The following is a 25,807-nucleotide window of genomic DNA, read 5'->3' as shown; positions in this document are numbered from 1 at the left end:
TTCTATTAAGTAGCAAGGTACAAAAATGACACCAGGTAGAAAATGTAATGAGGGAAAAACTTACTGTATAAAAGCAACCAAAAACATAAAACATTTAGGAATAATCTTAAGAAGTATGTGAGACCTTGATTTTAAAAAAGAACACCACTGAAAGTCACAAAATAAAATTTGAAAAAAATTGAAAAGATGTTTCAGGTTTTACATAGGAAGTCTTATAACTTTAAGATGTTATTTCTTGATCCCAGTACAAATACCAATAGTTGTTTTTTTTTATGTAGAAAAAATGATTATACAGTTCAAATGAAAAATATTTAAACACAGCAAGAATAGTCAGGGTGTAAAAAGCAATGAGGAGGAACTATCCCTACCAAATATTAAATGATAAAATGTCAGTAATTAAAATAGTATGAAATTATCCCATAAACCAAGAGAAAGGATTTCTAGATATAGACCCAAAAATATATGTGGAAATCCATATTGTGATAAAAGTAGTCTCTCAAATTAGTTGGGAAGTTAGGAACTACTGAATGATGTTGGGGCTACTGCTTTTTAGATATCTAGAAAAAAATTAAGTTGAATTCATACTACACAATGTATGCCAGGATAAATTATAAATGGATCATGGATTTAAATTTAAAAATTCAAATACTAGAAGGAAGTCTGGGAAAATTCCTTTAAAACCTTGGAGTTGTGAAGATCTTTAAAATTATACTTCAAAACCCAAAGCTGTAAAAAAAAAAATGGAATGATAAATTAACTACTTTAAAAAGTAAACAGCAAATCTCTGCATGGCAAAACAAAAACAAAAACTATTTTTAATGGCACTAGAAAAAATAATTGCAACTAATATCACAAAGATCTAGTCATCCTAAACAAAGATCTAATAATCCAGGAAATCAGCAAAAAGACCAATAATTCAATAGAAAAAACAAGCTAAGGTTATTGACAAATAGGTCACATGTGAGGAACAAATGAAAATATGTTCAACTTTATTCAAACTCAGAGAAATGCCAATTAAAACTACCTTGAACTACTATTTTCCCCATAACCAGTTTGATATTACACTCTGCAGGGGAGGCTATGAGAAAAGGTGTAACACTCGTACCCTGAAGACAGGAATGGAAGTTGGTATGATGACCATAGAGGGCAATTTGACAATATCTACCAAAATAAAATATTGGACATACACAAATGCATCTTAGAGACATACCTACACAAGTGTAAAATAACACATGCACAGTGCTATTCATTGCATTGGTGTTTGTAATAGTAAATAAATGGAAATAACCCAGATGTCCATCAGCTGGGGACTAGCTAAATAAATTATGGTTTAAAGAGAATGGTGAATATGTCTATGCTCTGATTTGGAAAAAATATTCAAGATACATGAGGCAAAAACAAGGTTAAAATTATAGGTATACTCTAATACCTTTTGTGTGAAAATGGGGGAAGGGGGGAATATATATTTAAATTTGCTCCTGTATGCTAAGGAACTCTGGAAAGCCTTATAAGAAACTGATAGTGGTTTCCTCAAGCAGGGATGGGAATTATGTGGATGATGGGTAGTGCTGGGTGAGTAACTCTTTGCTGCATATATATATTTTTTATAATATTATAAAATTTATAAACCATGTGAATGCATTCAAAAATAATATGAAAAAGAGTAAATTAGCAAGTTTAAAGAAAAGAAGTCCTAGCAAAGCTTAATTTCTGCAGCCTGTCATCATTGCCAGTCTTCAGTGGCAACCTAGTGAATGCAATATTGGCTTACCTCCACAAATGAGCCATGCCATACATAACGTACAGAAACAATTTAAGTTTGTGAAAAATGACATCATTAAGTATTTGGAGAACCTGAGGCACGTTTTTCCAAAGGAAAATCATTAGCTCATTAATTTTCAAAAGTTATTATAGTGTTAGTTAAATATCCTATTACTGAAATAAAGTTAATTTCTGAAAGATAATTGCCAAGAGGAGAACTGGAATAGTGTTAGCCCATCATCTTCTGCTGTACAAAACTCTCTGTGAGAACTTTTTTACTCTCTTGCCATTATTCTACAAGCTGATGAGCTCCAGGAAGTCTCCAGCCCTTTCCGCACAGCTTTACACTCATGACAGTCTGCTGGACGCCTCCCCCCAGATATCCCACAGACACCTCAGATCAACCTGTATGAAACTAAACTCAACACATGGCTCCAGCCTGTTCTCCATCGCTGAGGGCAGGGTCTGCCATCTCCCAGGTTCCCTAATTAGGAACCTGAGGGGGGTCATTTATTCTTCCCCACTTCCTTCTCTTCACCACTCATAAAATCCTGAAGCACTAACCTCTAGGCATGTCTTTATCCCTTGAAAAATATCCTTTCACCACTACCATGACCTCCAACCCATTCCAACCCTCTCTTATGCCATTGCAACAGCCACCTAAGTGGCCTTCTGTAGCCTGGCTCCCCTGCAATCCATCCTCCACATTGGTGTTGGAATAACCCCTAAAGAAAGTAAGTCTCATTTTGCCACCTCCCTATTAAAACCTTCAGTGTTTCCCCATAGTGTATAGGCTGAGGTCCAAATTTCTAGTGTAGACTCTAGGTGAGAGTGACTATACACTCATGTGTCCCCAGAACAGTTCCTGTTTACTCCTGCTTTCTTGAGGCCCCAGCTTGGCTAGTGCACTTTCTCATTTTCAAAGTATCCTGGTTTAGACAATAAATCATTTGGTCTCCCTGACCAGAAGGCCTTCCACAATCCAGCTCTTGCCTACCTGACCAGCTTCATCTCTTACCACTTTCATGTTCCAGTAATGCCAAGCTGCTGATCACCCACCACTGTTGCTCACCTCTGGGCCTTTCCTCCTATTGTCTCTTCTCTCTGGAGTGTGTCACAATCTTCGCTCTCCTGTACACTCCATCTTGTTTACTCCTGCTCATTCTTTGAAACTCAGCTCAGCATCATTCTTCCATAAAATTATTCTTGGCTGTCCTCCTCCTCCTCTCATTTATTCTTTCTCTCTCTCTTTCTCTCTCACTTTCTCTCTCCCTGTCACACACACACACACACACATACACAGTCAGTTTCATTTCCCTGTATCTCTGTTCTGTCTTTAGAGAGCTCTATTAATGAACTTAGTAGCTTGCATTATAATTATCTATCTCCAGGTCTGCCTCCCATCACTAAGCTGTAGATTTCTTAAGAGCAGGCATTGGGTCTTAAATGTCTGTACCTCCTCAGAACTTGCAAAGATCCTACATTCCAGGCACAGCATGCCACAAGAGCAAAAGCACATTGGTAGAAATAATCTGGGTGTATTTGAGGAACAGAAAGAAGGTTTATGTGGCTGGAGCATAGCAATGGGAAGAGCAAAGTACAGGATGAGGTCACAGTTGGAAGCAGCAGCCAGACCATGTAAGGGGCTTATGGCATAATTAGATGCCTTGACCACCCAGACTATAGAGCAGGAAACATGGGATTTGAAATCCAAGAGACTGAATCTTTCTTTGTTTTTTATAGAAGTATCATTGATATACAATCTTATGATGGTTTCACATGAACAACAATGTGGTTTCAACCTTCACCCACATTTTCAAGACCTCATCTCCACCCCCACAGCAGTCACTGTCTGTCGGCATAGTAAGATGCTATAGAGTCACTACTCAACAGACTTGAATTTGACAATTAGCTTTCCTACTTACTTAACATGGATAATTTTTTGAACTGTCTCAGTTCCTTACTTATAAAATGAACACCATAAAACTGTGCTGACAAATGAACAAATAAGGTATGTTAACCACCTAGCATAGTGTGTGGCGTGTCAGAGATGTTCACTAAGTAGGAGATACCATTATTTTCCAGCAGAAATGGAAGGAAGGGAGTCAATTTTCATAAGTCCTGAGTGTGGAGTCAACATCCTCAAGGATTAGAGAACTTCCTGTGATCCAAAAGGGCTAAGAGGTGGCAGCAAATGGGAGATTGCAAGGTCAGTAAGGTGTTGCAGGGTCACAAAGTTCTACAAAAGCAATCCCATATTCCGATAGCCAGTATGTTCCCACACAGTCCATCTCAAGCCCTGATCAGAAATGCATCCGTCAGTAATGAGCTAACTCTTCAAGGGTAATTTTGATTTTCATCATGAGAAGCAATAAGACAATAGAGCTCATTTGAAGAATATCACCATATATCTGCTTTTGCAGGCACATGTCTTTTCTGAATCATGTGGGATCCTCGAGCGAACCTTCACCAGTGCTCATGACTTCTCACTCTGCACAGACACTTCATCACAAGTTATCAAGTTATCTCTGAAAGCAAGACATTTTCTTAAGCCAGACCCAACTTAGCATTTCAGATATTGCTCAGTATCCAAGAGCCCCTCTCCCTCTTCCACAGCTTTCATTAGGTCAGGAAGGAGTGATGCCAACATTTATAACAACTGGTATAGCAGAGGCACATGATGGCCAGTCAGAGAGGACAGTGACCATAGCACAGGGGTGGCCAGAGTCCTGAGGCCCCTGATGCCTGAGCCATAGCCTTTTACTTGCTAGATTGTGAGGATGTCAGGGTGGCTGGGGTGCTGTGATGTTACTCAAGTGGCAATTTACCAATTGATCAACATTTTTTAAAATTAAAATAAAATAATTATTTTATTATATTATATATATATATACAATCTTATGAAGGTTTAACATGAGCAACATTGTGGTTACTGCATTCACTCATATTACTAAGTACACCCCATGCACCCCATTGCAGTCACTGTCCATCAGCATAGTAAGATGCTATAGAGTCACTACTTGTCTTCTCCATACTGTACTGCCTTCCCCGTGACCCTCCTACATTATGTGTGCTAGTCATAATGCCCCTTAATCCCCTTCTGCCTCCCTCCCAACCCATCCTCCTACCCCCTTCCCTTTGGTAACTGCTAGTCTCTTCTTGGAGTCTGTGAGTCTGCTGATGTTTTGTTCCTTCGGTTTTGCTTTGTTGTTGTACTCCACAGATGAGTGAAATCATTTGGTACTTGTCTTTCTCCACCTGGCTTATTTCACTGAGCATAATACCCTCTAGCTCCATCCACGTTGTTGCAAATGGTAGGATTTGTTTTCTTCTTATGGCTGAATAATACTCCATTGTGTACATGTACCACATCTTCTTTATCCATTCATCTACTGAAGAAGGACACTTAGCTTGCTTCCACTTCTTGGCTATTGTAAATAGTGCTGTGATAAACATAGGGGTACATATGTCTTTTTCAACCTGGGCTGCTGCATTCTTAGAGTAAATTTCTAGGAGTGGAATTCCTGGGTCAAATGGTATTTCTATTTTGAGTTTTTGAGGAACCTCCATACTGCTTTCCACAATGGTTGAACTAATTTACATTCCCGCCAGCGGTGTAGGAGGGTTCCCCTTTCTCCACAACCTCGCCAACATTTGTTGTTGTTTGACTTTTGGATGGTGGTGATCCTTACTGGTGTAAGGTGATATCTCATTGTGGTTTTAATTTGCATTTCTCTGATAATTAGCGATGTGGAGCATCTTTTCATGTGTCTGTTGGCCATCTGAATTTCTTCTTTGAAGAACTGTCTCTTCATATCCTCTGCCCATTTGTTAATCGGGTTATTTGCTTTTTGTTTGTTGAAGCAACAAGCAAACAACAAACATATATTTTGGATGTCAACCCTTTATCAGATCTGTCACTTATGAACATATTCTCCCATACTGCAGGATGCCTTTTTGTTCTATTGGAGGTGTTCTTTGCTGTACAGAAGCTTTTCAGCTTGATATAGTCCCACTTGTTCATTTTTGCTTTTGTTTCCCTTGCCCAGGAGGATATGTTCATGAAGAAGTCACTCATGTTTATGTCCAGTAGATTTTTGCCTATGTTTTTTTCTAAGAGTTTTATGGTTTCATGACTTACATTCAGGTCTTTGATCCATTTCGAATTTACTTTTGTGTATGGAGTTAGACAGTGATTCAGTTTCATTCTCTTACATGTAGCTGTCCAGTTTTGCCAACACCAGCTGTTGAAGAGACTGTCATTTCCCCATTGTATGTCCATGGCTCCTTTCTTGTATATTAATTGACCATATATGTTTGGGTTAATATCTGGACTCTCTATTCTGTTCCACTGGTCTGTGGCTCTGTTCTTGTGCCAGTACCAAATTGTCTTGATTACTGTGGCTTTGTAGAAGAGCTTGAAGTTGGGAAGTGAGAATCCCCCCTGCTTTATTCTTCCTTCTCAGGATTGCTTTGGCTATTCGGGGTCTTTTGTGGTTTCATGTGAGTTTTAAAACTATTTGTTCCAGTTTGTAGAAGAATGTTGTTGGTATTTTGATAGGCATTGCATTGAATCTGTAGATTGCTTTAGGCAGGATGGCCATTTTGACAATATTAATTCTTCTTAGCCAAGAGTATGGAATAAGTTTCCATTTGTTGGTATCCTCTTTAATTTCTCTTAATACTGTCTTGTAGTTTTCAGGGTATAGGTCTTTCACTTCTTTGGTTACGTCTATTCCTAGGTATTTTATTCTTTCTGATGCAATTGTGAATGGAATTGTTTTCCAGATTTCTCTTTCTGTTAGTTCATCTTTAGTGTGTAGGAAGGCAACAGATATCTGTGTATTAATTTTGTATCCTGCAACTTTGCTGAATTTAGATATTAGTTGTAGTAGTTTTGGAATGGAGTCTTTAGGGCTTTTTATGTACAATATCATGTCATCTGCAAATAGTGACTGTTTGACTTCTTCTTTACCAATCTGGATGCCTTGTATTTCTTTGTTTTGCCTGATTGCTGTAGCTAGGACCTCCAGTACGATGTTGAATAACAGTGGGGAGAGTGGGGGAAAGTTGTGTTTTTCTAGAAAGCTTTCCATTTCTTCTAGGTTATCCAATTCGTTAGCATATAATTTTTCATAGTGTTCTGTAATAATTCTTTGTATTTCCATGGTGTCTGTAGTGATTTTTCCTTTCTCATTTCTGATTCTGTTTATGTGTGTTGACTCTCTTTTTGTTTTAATAAGTCTGGCTCGGGGTTTATCTATTTTGTTTATTTTCTCAAACAACCAGCTCTTGCTTCCATTAATTCTTTCTATTGTTTTATTCTTCTCAATTTTATTTATTTCTGTTCTATTCTTTATTATGTTTCTCTTTCTACTGACTTTGGGCCTCATTTGTTCTTCTTCCAGTTTCATTAATTGTGAATTTAGACTGTTCATTTGGGATTGTTCTTCCTTCTTTAAATAGGCCTGAATTGCTGTATACTTTCCTCTTAGAACTGCCTTTGCTGTGTCCCACAGAAGTTGGGGCATTGAGTTGTTGTTTTTATTTGTCTCCATTTATTGCTTGATCTCTATTTTAATTTGGTCATTGATACATTGATTATTTAGGAACATGTTGTTAAGCCTCCATGTGTTTATGGCTTTTTGTTTTCTTTGCATAATTTATTTCTAGTTTCATGCCTTTGTGATCTGAGAAGTTGGGTAGTATACAATTTCAATCTTTTGAATTACTGAGGCTCTTTTTGTGGCCTAGTATGTGATCTATTCTGGAAATGTTCCATGTGCACTTGAGAAGAATGTGTATCCTGTTGCTTTTGGGTGGAGTGTTCTGTAGATGTCTCTTAGGTCCATCTGTTCTAATGTGTTGTTCAGTGCCTCTGTCTCTTTACTTATTTTCTGTCTGGTTGATCTGTCCTTTGGAGTGACTAATGTGTTGAAGGCTCCTTAAATGAATGCATTGCATTCTACTTCCCCCCTTAATTCTGTTAGTATTTGTTGCACATATTTGGGTGCTCCTATGTTGGGTGCATAGATATTTAGAATGGTCATATCCTCGTGTTGGACTGACCACTTTATCATTATATAATGTTCTTTGTCTCTTGTTACTTTCTTTGTTTTGAAGTCTATTTTATTTGATACAAATATTGCAATTCCTGCTTTTTTCTCCCTATTGTTTGTATGAAATATCTTTTTCCATCCCTTCATTTTCAGTCTGTGTATGTCTTTGGGTTTCAAGTGAGTCTCTTGTAGGCAGCATATAGATGGGTCTTGCTTTTTTATCCATTCTGCCACTCTATGTCTTTTGATTGGTGCATTCAGACCATTTACACTTAGGGTGATTATTGATAGGTGTGTACTTATTGCCATTGCAGGCTTCGGGTTTGTGGTTATCAAAGGCTCAAGGACAGCTTATTTACTGTCTAACAGTCTAATTTAACTTTCTTATTACACTATTATAAACAAAATCTGAAGATTCTTTTTTTTCTCCATTCTTTTTCTTCCTCCTCTACTCTTTATATGTTAAGTGTTATATTCTGTACTCTTTGTGTATGCCTTGACTTTGTGGTTAGCTGATTTAATTTTGCATTTGGTTAGTAATTAATTGGTCTATCTCCTTTACTGTGGTTTTATTTTCTCTGGTAACAGCTATTTAGCCTTAGGAGCACTTCCATCTAGAGCAGTCCCTTTAAAACACACTGTAGAGATGGTTTGTGGGAGGTAAATTTCCTCAACTTTTGCTTATCTGGAAATTATTTAATCCCTCCTTTAAATTTAAATGATAATCTTACTGGGTAGAGTATTCTTGGTTGTAGGCTCTTCTGTTTCACTGCATTAAATATATCATGCCACTCACTTCTGGCCTGTAAGGTTTCTACTGAGAAGTCTGATGATAGCCTGACAGGTTTTCCTTTGCAGGTGATCTTTTTTTCTCTCTCTGGCTGCTTTTAGTATTCTGTCCTTGTCATTGATCTTTGCCATTTCAATTATTATGTCTTTGTGTTGTCTTCCTTGGGTCCCTTGTGTTGGGAGATCTTTGTACTTCCATGGCCTTAAAGACTATTTCCTTCCCCAGACTGGGGAAATTTTCAGCAATCATTTCCTCAAAGAGACTTTCTATCCCCTTTTCTCTCTCTTCTTCCTCTAATACCCCTATAATGGTAATTCTTATCATTCTGTTTGGATTGGTCACACAGTTCTCTTATTATTCTTTCATTCCTAGTGATCCTTTTTTCTCTCTGTGCCTCACCTTCTTTGAATTCCTGCTCTCTAATTTATGTTTCACTTTCCGTCCCCTCTACCTCATCTAATCTGCTTTTAAATCCCTCCATTGTATGTTTAATTTCAGATACTGTATTTTTCAAAATTTCTCTCTCTTTCTTGAAGTCCTCCCTGAGATCTTGGATATTTTTCTGTAGCTACATGAGCATATTTATGATTTTTATTTTGAAATCTTTATCGAGAAGATTGGTGATTTCAGTTTCACTTAGCCCTCTTTCTGGTGTTTGTGGGATTTTGGTTTGTACAAGGTTCTTTTGACATTTCATATTTGTAATGAATAATATGGAATAATAACTTTGTGTAGGCAGTGCCCTCTAGTGCCCAGAAGCTCTACTCTCTGGAGCTGCCCAGCAACTGGAGCAATGGTAGTGGTCACAGGTGAATGGCACTAAGGTCTGTCAGGTGGAAAGAACACTTTCCTGCTCCCCAGTTGCAGAGCCTGCCTCCACTGCCGTCACTGGACCAAGCATGCAGGGAGGAACCTCTGCATTAAGACCTTGTAGCTGCCATAGGTGGGGCTGCCCTCCGATTGGCCTGGTGTGATGGCAGGGGCAGCAGGTTTGTGAACTGGCACCTTCCAGGAGGATGGAGTGGCAGACTGCATATTGCAGTGGGGGCCCTCAGTGCTGCATTGCCAGCCAGGGGGATGGAGCACCTGAAGCTGCTGAAAGTTTCCAATCTGCTGGGCTGAGTGTGCCAGGATGATTTTGTCTACCTGTCCATTTTCCTGAGAGCAGCTCTGTGTAATCCTTCCCCTTTAGCATCCCTCTCACTACTGGGATATCTTTCAAAGTGCCCACCTTTATTTTATCCCAGAGCAGCCGGTTGTGGGTACCTGTTCTCCACCAGTGACTTGAACCTCAGTCTCTCCAAGTATGCTCTCTGTCCTTGCTTTCCAACCCAATGAATCTCCAGAGAGCGCCATGTAATGTGTGTTCATGCTCCCAGAGCAGATTTCCAGGGGTGGGTGTTTAGCAGTCCTGGGCTTCTACTCCCCCCACTCCATTTCTCTTCCTTCCACTGGTGAGTTGGGGTTGCAGGAGGGCTTGGGTCCCACCGGATTGTGCCTTTCCTACTGTACCCTTTTCCATGAGGTCTTCTCTTTTTCCCATATGTAGGCAGTCTGTTGCAGTCTTCTTTCTGGTCACTCTTTCAGGATTAGTTGTATTTGCTGTATTTTCATGTTATATGTGGTTTGGGGAGAGATTTGTGCCTCGCTTCTCATGCCGTCATCTTTTTCCACCTCCACCTTGATCCTAATTCCAACTGGTTAACATTCAAACAGCCAGCTCAGCCTTTCCAGGGTGTACCTGCTCATAACATCTAGGCACAGGTGGGTTTGTTCATCTGCAGGAACTTTAGTCTGCATGATCATTGCTTCATTTCCCCCAAACCCATGCCATCTCCATCCAGAGTAGGCAAAATGAGCCCGCAAAGCAGCTTGTAGTGGTTGATAGGATTCTAGAGGGTACAGCAGGACCATGCTCCAGATCTGGGCTTTGCTTATTACCACCTGTGTCACATGCGGCAAGGTAACTCCCTCATCCATAATATGCAATGGCCATGCTCCCTTAGTAGAGACAGTGTGAGAACCACATAAAATAAGACATATAAATTGCCAGGCACAAGGCCCAGTACATAGTAGGTACTCAATATATGGCATCATACCTCCAAAGGGAAGTGGAAACACAAAGCTGTCCTCAGTGACTTTCATTCCAGAAGGCCCAGTGCCATCTACCCTGGGGCTGACTGCTGGGGAAGTGATTCTGGGCAGGATGATGGGGGAGGACAGCTATTCAGATCTGGCTGCAGCAGCCTCCTGAGTTCTTCCCTCCCAGCCCCAGAGGTAGACACCCACAAAATCTGATTTTTGCAGTCCCTTTGGAGGAGGATTGCAAAGCAGCAGTGCAAATAGTGTCAGGACAGAGAGCATTGCTGGAGGACTCACTGCCAAGCACAGAAGGCACTGGGGAGATGAGAGGGTTGGGGGAGTTGGCCCGGCCTTTTCACGACCCAGTCTTCCTTCCCTTATGCTCCCCACTGTTTGGGCAGTTTAATACTGTTGCCATGGGAACCCCCTGCATGGTGGAAAGAACAGAAACCAGTAGTCTGAAGACATGGATTTGAGTCCTGGCTCTGCTGTTTTCTGGCCATGCTATTTCATGCCCCCCCCACTCTCCTTCCCCCATATCATTTGCTTCCTGAAAAATAGGAATACCGTACCCGCCCCACCGACCTCATAGATTTTGCAAATTTAGCTTTGCAAATACGTACATGAAAGCAATTTGCGTAATGTACTCTCCAAACAGTTCTGTAACATGATTGTGTTTGTTTAATGTAACCTGAGTTTCCCCAGACCTGCCGGCCAGTGGGTGCCATTAGCAGTGACTACCCATGCTTCACCAGCTGCTGCCCTTGCACTGCCAGCTAGGTCCTGGCATCTGTAAAGAGCCTCTTAAGGACTTGTTTCCTGGGGATAGCCACTGGGCACCTCACACAACCTGATCCCACAGGCATAGCCTCTGCACCTCAGTTTCTCCTGGGCATGCCTTATCCTCTCCTGCTGTGAAGCTTCCCCTATGGGCATGCTGCCCATGTCCAAGGATCTCCTGCTCTACCCCCACCCCATGTCACATACTGTGCCTTGTGTGCCAACAGAGCCTTGCACAGGAGCAGCTTCTGCAGGCCCTCTTTCCCTGGGGCTTAGACCCAACTGCCCTGTTCATTACTTCACTCCTGGCAGTGGAGCCTTCAGCAAAAACCTTCCTTCTCCCTGATACCAAAGACAGGTAATTTCACAAAAATTAAATCTTTCAGGTACTATCCATAAGCTAACCAGACTTACTCAGAGAAATTTATTTCTACTTTTAGGGTAAAGGTTGTATGCTTATAATAATAATCACCATTTTTATTATTGCAAGTAGCAATATCCCCATCTGTGGTTCCTGAATTTAGTTGGAGTGATCCTCGTGGTGGCTCACCACATTCCCCAAACAGGACCTGGGAGGCAGCCCTTCTAGATCCCTCTGAAGAGAATCTAGGCAGATGAGCTCTGGCTGAAGCAATGATGGAAAAGGACATTCATGTCTTAAGGTTCCCCATGGAACAGTTAAACTGAAATTTAAAGGGAGTGGGATAAATATTCCAGAGAAGCCCAGTTACCAGAATGATTTCATATAAGACATGGTTGCTCAAACCACAGGTCATATCTCATTAGTGTGTCATGAAATCAGTTTAGTGGGTTGTGACCAGCATTTTAAAAGATGAAGTATGATAGAATAGAAATATTAAAGTACTTTACACAAACTGAGGGTAAGAATTGTTTTGTGATATTTTTTTCCTACTTTATCATACACAGAGATTGAACTATATGAAATTACCACTCTCTAGGTCAGAGCAATCAAATATCTGCAGTTTCATATAGTTCACCTTACTAGGATATTGTTTATTTGGCCATATGTAACAATTTCTTCCTATGAATCACAATTTTAAAAACTTGAAGAAGGCAATGGATTTTGGAGTCAGAACATTTGCATCTAGATTCCAGGAGAGCTCTTTACTAGCTCTTTCAGCTTTGTTTCCTTTATGCATAATGGGGATGATCAGCCCAGCTGATGGAACCAATGTCAAGAATTGTGGGAAAGAATGCATGTGCTCCTGAATAGCCAAAGCAATCCGGAGAAGGAAAAATAAAGCAGGGGGGAGCTCACTTCCCAACTTCGAGCTCTACTACAAAGCCACAGTAATCAAGACAATTTGGTACTGGCACAAGAACAGAGCCACAGACCAGTGGAACAGAATAGAGAGTCCAGATATTGACCCAAACATATATGGTCAATTAATATACAAGAAAGGAGCCATGGACATACAATGGGGAAATGACAGCCTCTTCAACAGCTGGTGTTGGCAAAACTGGTCAGCTACATGCAAGAGAATGAAACTGGATCACTCTCTAACCCCATACACAAAAGTAAATTCGAAATGGATCAAAGACCTGAATGTAAGTCATGAAACCATAAAACTCTTAGAAAAAAACATAGGCAAAAATCTCTTGGACATAAACATGAGTGACTTCTTCATGAACATATCTCCCTGGGCAAGGGAAACAAAAGCAAAAGTGAACAAGTGGGACTATATCAAGCTGAAAAGCTTCTGTACAGCAAAGAACACCTCCAATAGAACAAAAAGGCATCCTGCAGTATGGGAGAATATGTTCATAAGTGACAGATCTGATAAAGGGTTGACATCCAAAATATATGTTTGTTGTTTGCTTGTTGCTTCAACAAACAAAAAGCAAATAACCCGATTAACAAATGGGCAGAGGATATGAAGAGACAGCTCTTCAAAGAAGAAATTCAGATGGCCAACAGACACATGAAAAGATGCTCCACATCGCTAATTATCAGAGAAATGCAAATTAAAACCACAATGAGATATCACCTTACACCAGTAAGGATCACCACCATCCAAAAGTCAAACAACAACAAATGCTGGCGAGGTTGTGGAGAAAGGGGAACCCTCCTACACCGCTGGCGGGAATGTAAATTAGTTCAACCATTGTGGAAAGCAGTATGGAGGTTCCTCAAAAACTCAAAATAGAAATACCATTTGACCCAGGAATTCCACTCCTAGAAATTTACTCTAAGAATGCAGCAGCCCAGGTTGAAAAAGACATATGTACCCCTATGTTTATCACAGCACTATTTACAATAGCCAAGAAGTGGAAGCAAGCTAAGTGTCCTTCTTCAGTAGATGAATGGATAAAGAAGATGTGGTACATGTACACAATGGAATATTATTCAGCCATAAGAAGAAAACAAATCCTACCATTTGCAACAAGATGGATGGAGTTAGAGGGTATTGTGCTCAGTGAAATAAGTCAGGCAAAGAAGGACAAATATCAAATGATTTCACTCATCTGTGGAGTATAAGAACAAGTAAAAAACTGAAGGAGCAAAACAGCAGCAGACACACAGAACCCAAGAATGGGAAAGGGACTGGGGAGGATGGGTGGGAAGGGTGGGTTAAGAGGGAAAAGGGGCATTACTATTAGCACACATAATGTAGGGGGTTGGGCACACGGAGGGCTGTACAACACAGAGAAGACAAGTAGTGATTCTATAGCATATTACTACGCTGATGGACAGTGACTGTAATGGGGTTGTTGGGGGGACTTGGTGATGGGGGGAGTCTAGTAAACATAATATTCCTCATGTAATTATAGATTAATGATACAAAAAAAAATAAAATAATAAAAAAGAATGCATGTGCTGGCACATAGTACATACTTGCTTAGTATCAGCTGAATCTGGGGAGAACAGTAGATTCCAAGCATATGCCCCTCAGGACTCTTTATCTACAAATGTTAAACCCAATGCAGAGCAGGGAGAACAAAACAATGGGAGTCCAGGAGTTGGGTGGCTGCAGGCATGACTGGATGCAGAGATTCAGTTGGTGTCACCAAGTCTGTCTCTCCCTCCACCTCTTAGTTCTGCTAGCCTTTAAGGACAGGGTTCTCTTAGGAGAAGGATTGGGGAGCATTGTTGCACATGATTCAGGTCTATCTCACCCAACAATGATCTTGTAAGTGTGCCTCTGGGAAGACTGACCCAGACTGGTGGGTGTGCTGTCCCATGAGCGTGCCTCTGTGAGAGAGAGAGGGATGAAGCCACCTGGGGTCCCTCCCACCCCTGTGGCCAGAAGGTGGGAAGCTGGACCTGTTGGTCCCAGCACAGACGTGAGGGGATAGTGGGGGAGTGGGGCAATTCCCAAAAGAAGGGGAAGTTGTTATCGGCAGAAGCAGAGGAAGGAAAGAACCTCGAGTGGACCACCTCAACAAGATGGTTCAGAGAATCTGAAGTGCCTGCAGAGGGCACCAGAAACAATATTTTTTGTTACAGGTGTCTAAAATGTCTGTCCACAGCAGGGATGGTGAGCAAGTGAAACTGGTTATCTACAGGGCAGCCCACATGCTCTTGTATGGTTTTCTGAGCCACAGGGATAAAGGCCTCAATGCTGAAATGGGACAACTGAAAGACAGGAGCCATTCCTAAAGAGCATGCCCATGACCAAGAGGCCAGGGAAGAGATGGAAGTCAAGAAGCTTTAGGACTGCCTGGAAATGTACAATGCCCCCAAGAGTACACCAGGCAAAGGAGCAAGTGGGAAAACCTGAGAGGAGTGGACACGGTAAGACCTGGTCAGAGAGAGCAAATGGAGGCTGCATTTCAGTTACAGATCATAAAACTGGCCCCAGGAAAAACACAGTAAGCCCCAACTTGTACAGTTCAGATCTGTGGAAACATTGTTTGGCTAAAAGAAGAACATCTGACACATTCACACTTTGCCTTGATGGATATTTTATCTCACAAGGAGTAAAAGAAGTAGCAGATAAGCTTTTCTAGGCAAAATTCCAACCAATGAGGAAGCTGTGATGGTGAGGGAGGGGGTGGGTGGAGAGGAACTTTGGGAAAAAGCTTCCAAGCTGTCTCACAGCCAATTTGTGATGATAGGGGAGGAGACACTGGACATAGTCAAAGATCCCCCTGGACCTGGGATAGGCAGATGCCAAGCCTTCACAAAGAAAGGGTGGGATTTTATGGCTAGAGGAAGGCTGCAGAGGATTGGCAAGCTCTCAAAAGGACAGTTCTGCTGGTGCCAGAACAAAGGGTCCTCCTGAAGAGAAAACATGGTGGTATCTTAGAAAGACAAAAATGGTAGAAAATTCACATAAAAGATTAGCTTACTGGTTACAGTGGAACCAAGATTTTAAAAAATCATTTTTGCCTTCTCGTGAGTTCCCCAAGTATCTATAATCAACCAGTGGCAATGCTGACCCCCTGCACGCACACACACATACATACACACATGTGCGTGCGTGCATGCAAACTCCTATGCTGGTTCTCCAACAACTAGAGTTCTCTATTTCCATAACTCTCTCTTTTTACACTTTTAAAACTTGGGCAGTCACTATTTTATCATCACCTTACGGTTGCCATGCAATATTTGGAATATATTTATGCTAAAATAATGCTTTTAATCTGAAAATCAAATTTAACTGGGCATATGTAACATCTTTCTATGTTGACAGATAGTAACTGCACTGTTTGGGGTGAGGATTTAATAACGTGGGTAGCTGGTGAACCACTATGTTGTATACTGAAAACTAATATAAGATTGTTTATCAAGTATACTTAAATTTAAAAAAAATTTAACTGGTATCCTTTTTTGTGTGTGTGGGAGGGGAGGGGTTTTGGTGGGGTGGGGGGCTGTAGTGCTAAATCTGTGACCCTCACTCCAGCCTCGCCCTGGTGCACATCTCTGGGAGGCTCCAGTATTGGACAGGACACTTAATGAGTGAGGCCAGGGGTAGGGAAGCACCTCCAGGTCTTCAAGTCCTCACACTCTGAGCTGGGGCCGGAGCTTCTAGGCCTACCTCCCTTCCTTGGCAGTCCTCTGCACCTGAGCATAGTCACTCGCCTGCCAGGAGCAGGTGCTTCTCCGTGCTATTCAGCCACAACACTCCCTATAGAATAACTTATTTTCTTGCTCACAAACAAACAAGTGGTATGAGAAGGCTCTTGCTCCTCTCACACAGCAGGGTGCTGTTGCTTTTATCTCCCCCCTTGGAGCTTTCTTCTCTGGGAACTCCAGCCTTTCCATTACTCTGAGCGTCTCAGATCAGTTTGTGATCTGGAAGTTTTGGGATGCCAGGGCTCTTTTCTTTTCATTCATTCATTCATTCATTCATTCATATATCCATCCATTCCTTCATTCATCCAACAAACATTTATTGGGTCTTCCATGCTAGACACTGGAGATGCAACCAAATAAGACATTGCCAACAAGTCATCAGACTCATGCCAGGTCCTTTCACCTTAGTGGTGTCAAGGATTTAGGGCATCAGGTTTTCAAGGTCTTGACTAATGTATGGATAAGGCACATCAGTAACTCAATTTAAGGGGACTAGGAAAGAAAGAGTTTACATACATAAATCCTCCCTGGGACCATTGACACCTTCCCCCACTGCTCCCTGTCACACAAAATTAGAGAAAACACTGGGAAATGTCAGAGGTAGCAAAGGCCACAGAAGATCTCCCAACCTGTCTTACTTGTACTTCCTAAGGACTATATTGGTATCACTAGGGATCTGCCTAGGGTTGTGCCCAGGAAGCAGGTTTGATGAGAAATAATAAGGGTACATTGAGCTTTAAAGATAACTAACTGCCCTTAAATCCATTCTGTCATCTAGTCCTAACATGGCAATGAGCTAGTCAGGGATACCATTCCCATTTTACAGATGAGAAGACAGGCTTGGAGAGGTTAAGTCTTCTGCCCACCGCAAATAAATAATGAACTGGACCTTCATTGTTTACCTCCAAGTCTGTGGCTTTTTCATTACAGCCCGTCTAGTGAGTCCAAATGGCCCCAGAACCACAGGGAAGATAGCAGCCCAGGGCACACTCAGAACACAGGGTGTGCATGCAGAATGGCAGGACTACTGGGGGCAGGATGAAGCTGGGTGTGTTCATTTTCTATTGTTGTAGTAACAAATTACCACAAACTCGGTGCTTTAAAAACAATAGAAATTTATTCTCTCACAGTTTGGGAGGCCAGATGTCCAAAATCAGTATTAGTGGGCAGAAATCAATGTGCTGAAGGGCTGCACTCCCCCTGAAGGCTCCAGGGGAGAATCTGTTCCTCATCTCCAGATTCTGGCATCACTTAGCTTGGGCTTGTATCACTCGCTCTGGTCTCCAAGGCCAGCATCTTCAAATGGTCTTCTTGTCTGGGTCAGCTCTCCCTCTGCCTCTCACTTATAAGTATATATGTGATTGCATGTAGGACCCATCTGATAGTCCCAAATAATCACTTCAACTCAGAATCCTTAACTTAATCATACCTGCAAAGCCCCTTTTTCTAAATAAGGTAAGCTTTACAGGTTCCAGGGATTTGGACCTGGTATCACTGAGAGATAGCATACCTTGGACTAGGGGCTTGCACATTAGTGACCTGTTCCACCCTTTGGTAACTGCATGGTAAACATGTGGGAATGAACAGGAAACATGGTATTGTGACAAAAGAATTTTGGGAGGACTACACAGATGAGGGTAGGACTGAGACAGCCTTCTGCAAGTAGCAGTTTGTTTATTGATTCTGTCTTTAAATCTGCTGCCTTTTCCCATGGTCCTGCAGAGTTAGCTCATGTCCCCAGACTCCTAACCTCCTCTCTGTCCATCCCAGTCCTGGGAAAAGGCTGGTCCTGAAAACCTGGGATGTCAGAGCTGCACAGATCACCTTGGTGTCTCCACTTCCTCCTTTACCACTGACAGCCTGAGGTCGAAGTGAAATCAGACTTGCTGAGCCATCCTCAGAAACCAGTACTTCCAGATACTTGAGTCTGTGTTTCTTAGGAGGCAGCACACTATCCCCCAAGGAGGCTTCAGGTCAGGGACACAGGCTCAGGGCAGGAGGAACCAGGACTGATTGAATATGTGGAAAGCATCCTTTTATGCTCTTTTGGAGCCTGGCTATGGTTCTTCCTGATCATCCTCTCTGGGTCTCTCAACCATTTCCTTTCATTGTCCATCTCTTCTCCCCACCTGATTCCGCGTCTGCCTCCACTTCTTCCCCTCTCAGCCCTTAGCCCTAGGTCCTTATCGCCCTGGCACGATTACTTCCCTCTTGCTCGCGCCTCCCCGGTTATCCTCCCTTCTCAGCCCACCCTGTTCTGGCATCCTTGGCAGTAACTCTTTGTCAATTTCAAGGCCAACATGATGAAATAGAGAAGCATAGTGGCTTCTAGAGGCAAATAATTCTTTTTTGGAGGTGGGGTGGGGTCTAGTTTAAGGCCTCTAAAACTAAGAGAGATAATGAGGAAGGAAGTGGGGTTATGAGAGAGGGAGGTTTGCCTTTGCTTGTCTGTTTGTGGGTGTCATTAGCATGAATTTTCTTGTCACCAGGATGATGAGTGGATATCTAGACATCTACTTATATAATTGCTCAGTTGAAGCTTATGTATATGAGAAAAACAGACCCCCAAAGTTAGGACATCCATTACTTGGATGGCCAGACTGAGGCTTCTCCATTGTACCAATGTTCCAATATCATATTAGCCATGTGACCTCGGGATTTGCTTTCTCATCTTTGAAAATCACAGAGATAGTATCTACTTCACAGGGTTTTTGTAAAGCACAAAAGAGATAATTCCTGTGAAATCCTCTTGCAAATTAGTGCCAGTTGACAGTCAATAAATATTTGTGGAACTGATGTCTGGGTCACTTCCCTTGTGAAGATTTTTCTAACCTCCTATTTCCAGGAGACCCCTCTTTCCTTAGTGTACCCTTTACACCCTTTGTGCCCCTGTCCTAGAACCTATAGTACTTCATTACTCTTCTCAGTCCCCACCTGCCCCACTCCGCCCCTCTCTCAGGCTCTAAGCCTCTCCAGGACAGAGACACCCTTACTCATCTTTGTAACCCCAGTGCCTAACTCAGTGACTGGCTCAGGGAAGATGCCCTATAAATATTGGTTGAATTGATTTGAAGCAGTGAGGCTTTCTGAATGAGTCTTTCAGGCCAAGATTGTTTTGGATTTATCATGCCAGTTGTTGCCTCCTTGTATTTATTAAGATCGATGGCAAAACCCATTGGAAGGCATCTCACCCTAGAAGCCCCAGGAGAGCCTGTTGGCTCTAGTCACTCCAGGCAGAAGGGCCTTATTAAGAGAGATCAAACTGTTTACTATGCTGGCAGTGCCCAGACTTGCTTCCCTCCCAGGCTGCATGGTTTGAGGCTCAAGCGAAAGTCATGTACCTCCCCACCGTTCCCAAAGGGGCTGCCTCATGGATTCACTTTCCCTGGGGACAGTCTTCTCTGGCTGCAAGCAGTCTTTCAAAGGCTTCAGGTGGGCCTGCCTGTCTGTGGTGGATGGCAGTGCAGTCTAGGGAGCCACACCTAGACAGGAAGAGTCCTGGTTCCTGGAGGTGCCAGAGGCCAGTATCTAAGAATGTCTGTGGGACCTTGTCAGGAAGAAGTACCACATGTGGTATAACTGGGGAAAGAATAATCTGATGTGGAAGCCCCGTAGAAGGAGTTGCAAAGACATAGTTGTGAGTCTCTGAAATAGGTCACAGAAGGAAGTAGGGAACTGGCTGAATGGTTACTAATAACTAAAGCTGATTACCAGGTACTGGGAAACTACTAATGTGCTAGGCACAGCCATATACTTCGTCTTTTAAATCATCATGGCAACCTATGTAGCAGACTTACACAAAAAGACATTGAGATTCAAAGGACTGAGTGACTTGCTTAAGTTCACACAATAAGCAAGTGGCAGAAATGGGGTCAAACCCAGGCAGTGGGCCCCAGTCTTCTGCTCCTACCATGCTCCACTACCAATATGGGAATGGAGGGCATGTGCTGTAACATCTCTTTATGTTATGTTCAGCATGTGCTGTGGAGGCATGGGCCCACCTGATTTGGGGGTCCATGCTAAGTAGAGAGGCATGGCACACTGCATATCTTGTAAAGAAACAATCCTCTTACTGTCTCCCTTATGGCTGATTTCTGGCTCTGTACCCGTGCTGTGTCATTGTATTGTACTGGGATGGGGATTCCTTCTCATTCATTATTTAACACTATTCATTGTAGCTATTGTGGCCTCAAATAGGGCCTCCTCTTAGAGTTGAGAAATGTGGCCTTTCTCAAGTCAGCCACTATATGAAGAGATAGGACCTGATATGGGAAACTGAGAAAGTGAGAGAGGAGATTCTTTTTTCCACTTGAGGTCTTTCCTTCACTCTCAGACAAGGCATCAAAGAGCATGAATTTCTAAGGTGTGGCTCTCAGATGATAGGTAGTACACAGCATAAAAGACTGAATGAAAAGCAAAGCCACAAACTGAAGAAGACCAAGCCATAACCATATCTCAAGAACCAGAGTATCTAGTACAAATTACTCACTAAGCTTATTTTCCTGATACTATCTCTGAACACTGCATGAAGGCTTATTTAAATACCCTACGTAGTCTGACCTCTTCTCTAAAGAGGAATTTTTAAGAGAAAGATTGTGATTAGGGCATTAAAGAGAAGTGGTGGCCTCAGGTCATCATGCAAAGTGACCCTTTAGAAACAAGAGTTGTATTGTTTTACTGCCTCTCTCCACATGGAGAGTCTTCCTGCCTGGCCAGCCTTGCCGTGAATATCACTTAGGATTCTTTTGGCCACAAGAAACAGAACATATTGAATCTAATTGGCATGATGTAACTGATGTGACCAGAGGCCCAGAGCAGAGCAGCCCCAGGCATGATATAAACCATGAGCAATGATGGCATCAAACACACAGGTTCTCTCTGCTGCCCCACTCAGTGGCCCTCTGTGCCGGCTTCTACCAAAGCTGGTTTCCCTTGTGGTTTTAAGATGCCTGCTATCATAATCAGGGCTACATGCATCCTGTGCATATCAAGAAGTATGATGCTTCTTCAACCATGACTAGATTTCTCAGTATGAACGAAACATTTTCCATATTCCCACACACAGTCCAGTTATAACAGATGCCCTTTGGAATACCACAACCCAGTAATGGGTGGATGCCTAAATAAAATCAGGATTTAGCTGGGAAGTTCAGTTGGCAACCAACAGAATCTACTTCAGAGAAGCTCGGTGTTATTTTATCAAGAAAAATGGCAATTTCCTTCAAACTGGCCTTTCCTTCTGTGATTGGCTAGAATTTGGGGGCCTTGTAGCCAGGCTGGGAGCCAAGTGGAGTGGCAGGGACATTGTTGCCAGGTACACACAGTGCCTAAGAAGCCTTGAGCACATAGATGTTTACGGCTTATTTATGTCTAATCTCTGAGTCACTCTCCAGAGTTTCAAGGACTGTAGCTGCAAGGGCTGTCCCAGTCCTCATGGAGGCAACCAAGATACAGAAGAAATCCTTAAAATTGAGTCTCTGGAGAACTGCCAGGTACCAGCATATGCTGTTGTCTTGTGCAAACCTGCCCACGCAAAGACTTTGCCTGTGGCTGTCTTTACAGCCTGTGGTCCTAGGAAATTGTATTTGTGGTCTGACAATGTTGGCTGGGCCCTCTGCTTCCTGGAGCAGCTTTGTCAAAGCTTTGAGTTGACTCTTGAAGTTAACATGGCTTGAACAAACTGAAGGGCTTCTACACTTGTACCCCCAGCTCTCATTTCCATCACTAAATGCTCATTTCCTAAGCACTTCCAAAGAATCAGGCACTAAGATGGAGTGATATATGCATCCTCTTCCACCTTCTTGCTCTAGAGATTATTTCTCACCCTACTTGAGGAATAAAGGGTCATATTAAAGTAGACACATTAGTGAGTCTGTGATTTGGGTGGTACCACTGGGAGCATGGGTGGTGACAAACAGAGGAGTGAATGGAGTATGAACTACATATGCTTTTGGGGGAAAGAGTGCCATGGAGCATAATAAATGGCTGGAGTCATTATGGGTCAAGCTCCGCTAAGCCAGCTTGAAAATATTACTTGCCAAGGGAAGCCAGTAAGCCATACCAGTTAATACAGACAATACAGAGTAGGGGTTTCCTCTGTCAAGTACCCCATATGTCACTTCTGACAAGTGAGAGAGCTGTTAAAATCAAACAGGTGTTTGGCCTGGTATTGATCTGGGGACCCCTGACAGCTGCTGTCTAGGCCATGCTCTGTGACTCTTCACCTGGTGCGCTCTCACTCCAGAAAGGCAAGCACATACTGACTTTCTTCACTGGTTTCTCAGTGGCTAAGTTAGTGGCAAAGCCACCAGCGCTGTGTAACCAGCCCAGATCAGGATGGGGGAGGTGGGCATGTGGCCCATTAAGCCCAAACTCCATTCTGTATATACCAGTTTTTAAAGACAAACAGCATGAGCTTCTGCAGAAACTGTATGAGTGTGTGAGGTGCATGTGAGTGTGTATGTACCTACCAGAGGAAATGTATTAGAGTGCATGGACCTGATGTTACCATGAGGACTCTTTCCACAGAAGCCTCACCAATTCTGCCAGGCCTCACAGCCCTGTTTTCTGGCTCCCTGCAAGTGGAGAGTACAGGCTTTGTCTGGCGGGATTCCAACCTGGCAGGCCCCAGAACCAAGCAGCACCTGAGTGGGGTGGGCCAGGACAGAGTGATGGACTCCATGCTGCTCACAGTGATGAGCTGTGCCACAGCAACCTGGGCAGGTGTTTGGTGTCCTGGGAAGGAACCTACCCTCTGCCAGGACTGGGCCTGGGCTGCACTGTGTTCACTGGCTCCTCAGGCTTTGGGGTGTTCACCTCACCCTGCATCTTAATGTGTGAAACCATCACTACCACCACCACTTCACCCTTGTCCCTGCCTCCTCTGTACCACCTCCCCATCCATCTCTAATCACTATCACTGCTGCTACCACACCCGATCCCCTACACTCCTCTCCCACCAGCACCTTCCTCTCCAACCACCACTACCACCACTTCCACCATCACTGGCCACCATCATCTCCTCTGCCAGCATTGCTTCAGCCACCACCCTCACCTCCACTGCTATCACCATCACCCCCTCCACCCACTCCATTGCTACCATCATGCCATCTCCTCTTCCACTACTGTTGTCATCATTGTCCCCACCTCCATCCCAACTGCCTCCACTCCCTCCACTATTACCAACGCCTCCAGCAGGACCATTACTACCATGTAATCTGGCTGCTTACAGCATAAGCCTGGGCACTGCTGGAGTCTCCTCACTTCTTACTATTTCTTACAACAGTTTCTCCCTTTGTAAAAATTCTCACAGTCTAAATCTCCAAGCACAAACGAGAACACTTCAGTTTAGGTACTGGAACTTGAATCCATGAATCAGGGTTTGGAGTACATGACCTACAAATACTCTTCCACCTCCAGGCTTCCTTGGTAGGTGTGTGTGTTGTGTCTGACTCTGTGTGCACACCCATCCATGCCCACATGCAAGGGGGTAGCCAGTTCAGTCTAGCATTCGTCTTCCTGTGAGTATTTCTGATAGAATATAGATTTAGAATGTGCAGAAGGAGACGAGGCACAGTGACCCACTGTGCACGGGTAAGCCCTCCAAGCTCACAGCATTCATCACTGCCTTGTAAACCAGAGATGGAGTGCAGGAATTTAGGCTCATGGCAAAGCTTGGGGGCTGCATGGCATGAAGAGTCATCATAGAGAACTAGGAAAGACTTCTGTTGAAGACCCATCAGGCCTCTTACTCCCTGAACCACCTTAAGTGAGTCACTTTCATCTCCCTTAACTTCAATTTCCTCTCTCTGTAAGTGGGGGCAATTTTACCCACTTCCTACTATTCCTGAGGGGATTAAAGGAAAAGACAATATGTGGTAATACCTGATGCCAGGCCTGGAACTCAGGGCTGTTGGTTCCTTCCTTCCTCTCGCCTCTGCCCAGAGACCCTGCAGGTTCCGCTGGGGGACCCTTTCTTGATCCAGTCCTCTGAGACAGTGGGCTTCCTGTTCCCAGTTCTATCTCAACAGCTCTGAAGAAGGAACACAGTGATCCTGTAAAATGTCACTGAATCAGAAGCTCCCAGCTTTGCCAACAATCTGGGGAGAGGACTGCAGAGTAGCTACAGGGAGTGAGAGGGCAATCTTGGGCTTGAGCTCCCCAGTGGGAATGGGCTCTAGGGCTTCCATTTTTCCACCTCTTCAGTAGGGGAACTCATCACACCACACACACACACACACACACACACACACACACACACACACACACACAAACACAAACACAAACACACACATGCCAACCCCATTGTGGGGCAGTGAACAAGGACAAGAAGCGAATGGGGTCAGAGCCCCCAGTAGCCCAGAACTAGTGCCCATGAGCTCTGATTGATTCATGGCCCACATCCAAATGACTGCCCAGACAGCACCTCCCACTGCAGCCTTCACAGTCAGAGTATACAGAGGAGCAGGCTGATGGCCTCCCTGTGGAAAGGGTTCTGATGGAAACATCAGGTCCATGCACTCTAATACATTCCCTCTGGTAGGTACATACACATTCATATACACATTCTGACTGTCAGAGTCTCTTGCCAACCTTTGGTCCAGGTTTTTCTCTCCATCCCATTGGTTGGTGGGGCCTCTGGATGGGAACTGCCTGGCCAGGGGCCCATGGAAGCACAGGCTGGGACTCAGGGAGCCACTGAGGGATAATGACGTGGTGACAAGGACCTCACTTCTAAGCCAGCTGTTAGCACTGTCCTCAAAAGCCCAGGGTCAGCTCTAGAATCAGAGCCAGGGAGAGAACTGCATCTGCCTCTTCAGCAGCCATGGCACTTCCTGGGAAGCGTCTTATTTTCTTTTTAGCTCACAAGATTCTGCATGGGAACAAATTCCAACAAACCGTGGGATTCATGTGTTGCATACACTAAAGCTGGAGACTTCACTAATATGCTGAGCCCTGGATTTGATCCCTGTTATACCCCATACTAGCTAGGTGACTTGGGGCAAGGGACTTACCATCTTTCTTTATGCCTTGCTATCTTAATCTGTAAAAATAGTAATAAATAACAATGTCTGTTTAAGAGGGTTGTTGGGAATTTAAATGAGGATTATTTCTGGCTCTTGAAGACTCCCAGTGTTCTGCAAATGTCAGTGAGTGCTGCTCTTACTACAACTTCCTCATCCACTACCACAATCACTGTCTGCAGCAAAGCTTGCCAGAAGAGTTCATTCCAAACCCCAGAGTTAGAATTAGTTTTTGTTACCATTTAGTTAGCACCTACATGAACACACTACT

This window comes from Manis pentadactyla, chromosome 1 (genome assembly GCF_030020395.1).
Source record: "Manis pentadactyla isolate mManPen7 chromosome 1, mManPen7.hap1, whole genome shotgun sequence".
Taxonomy (NCBI): Eukaryota; Metazoa; Chordata; class Mammalia; order Pholidota; family Manidae; genus Manis; species Manis pentadactyla.
Note: the sequence above shows the minus strand (reverse complement) of the source record.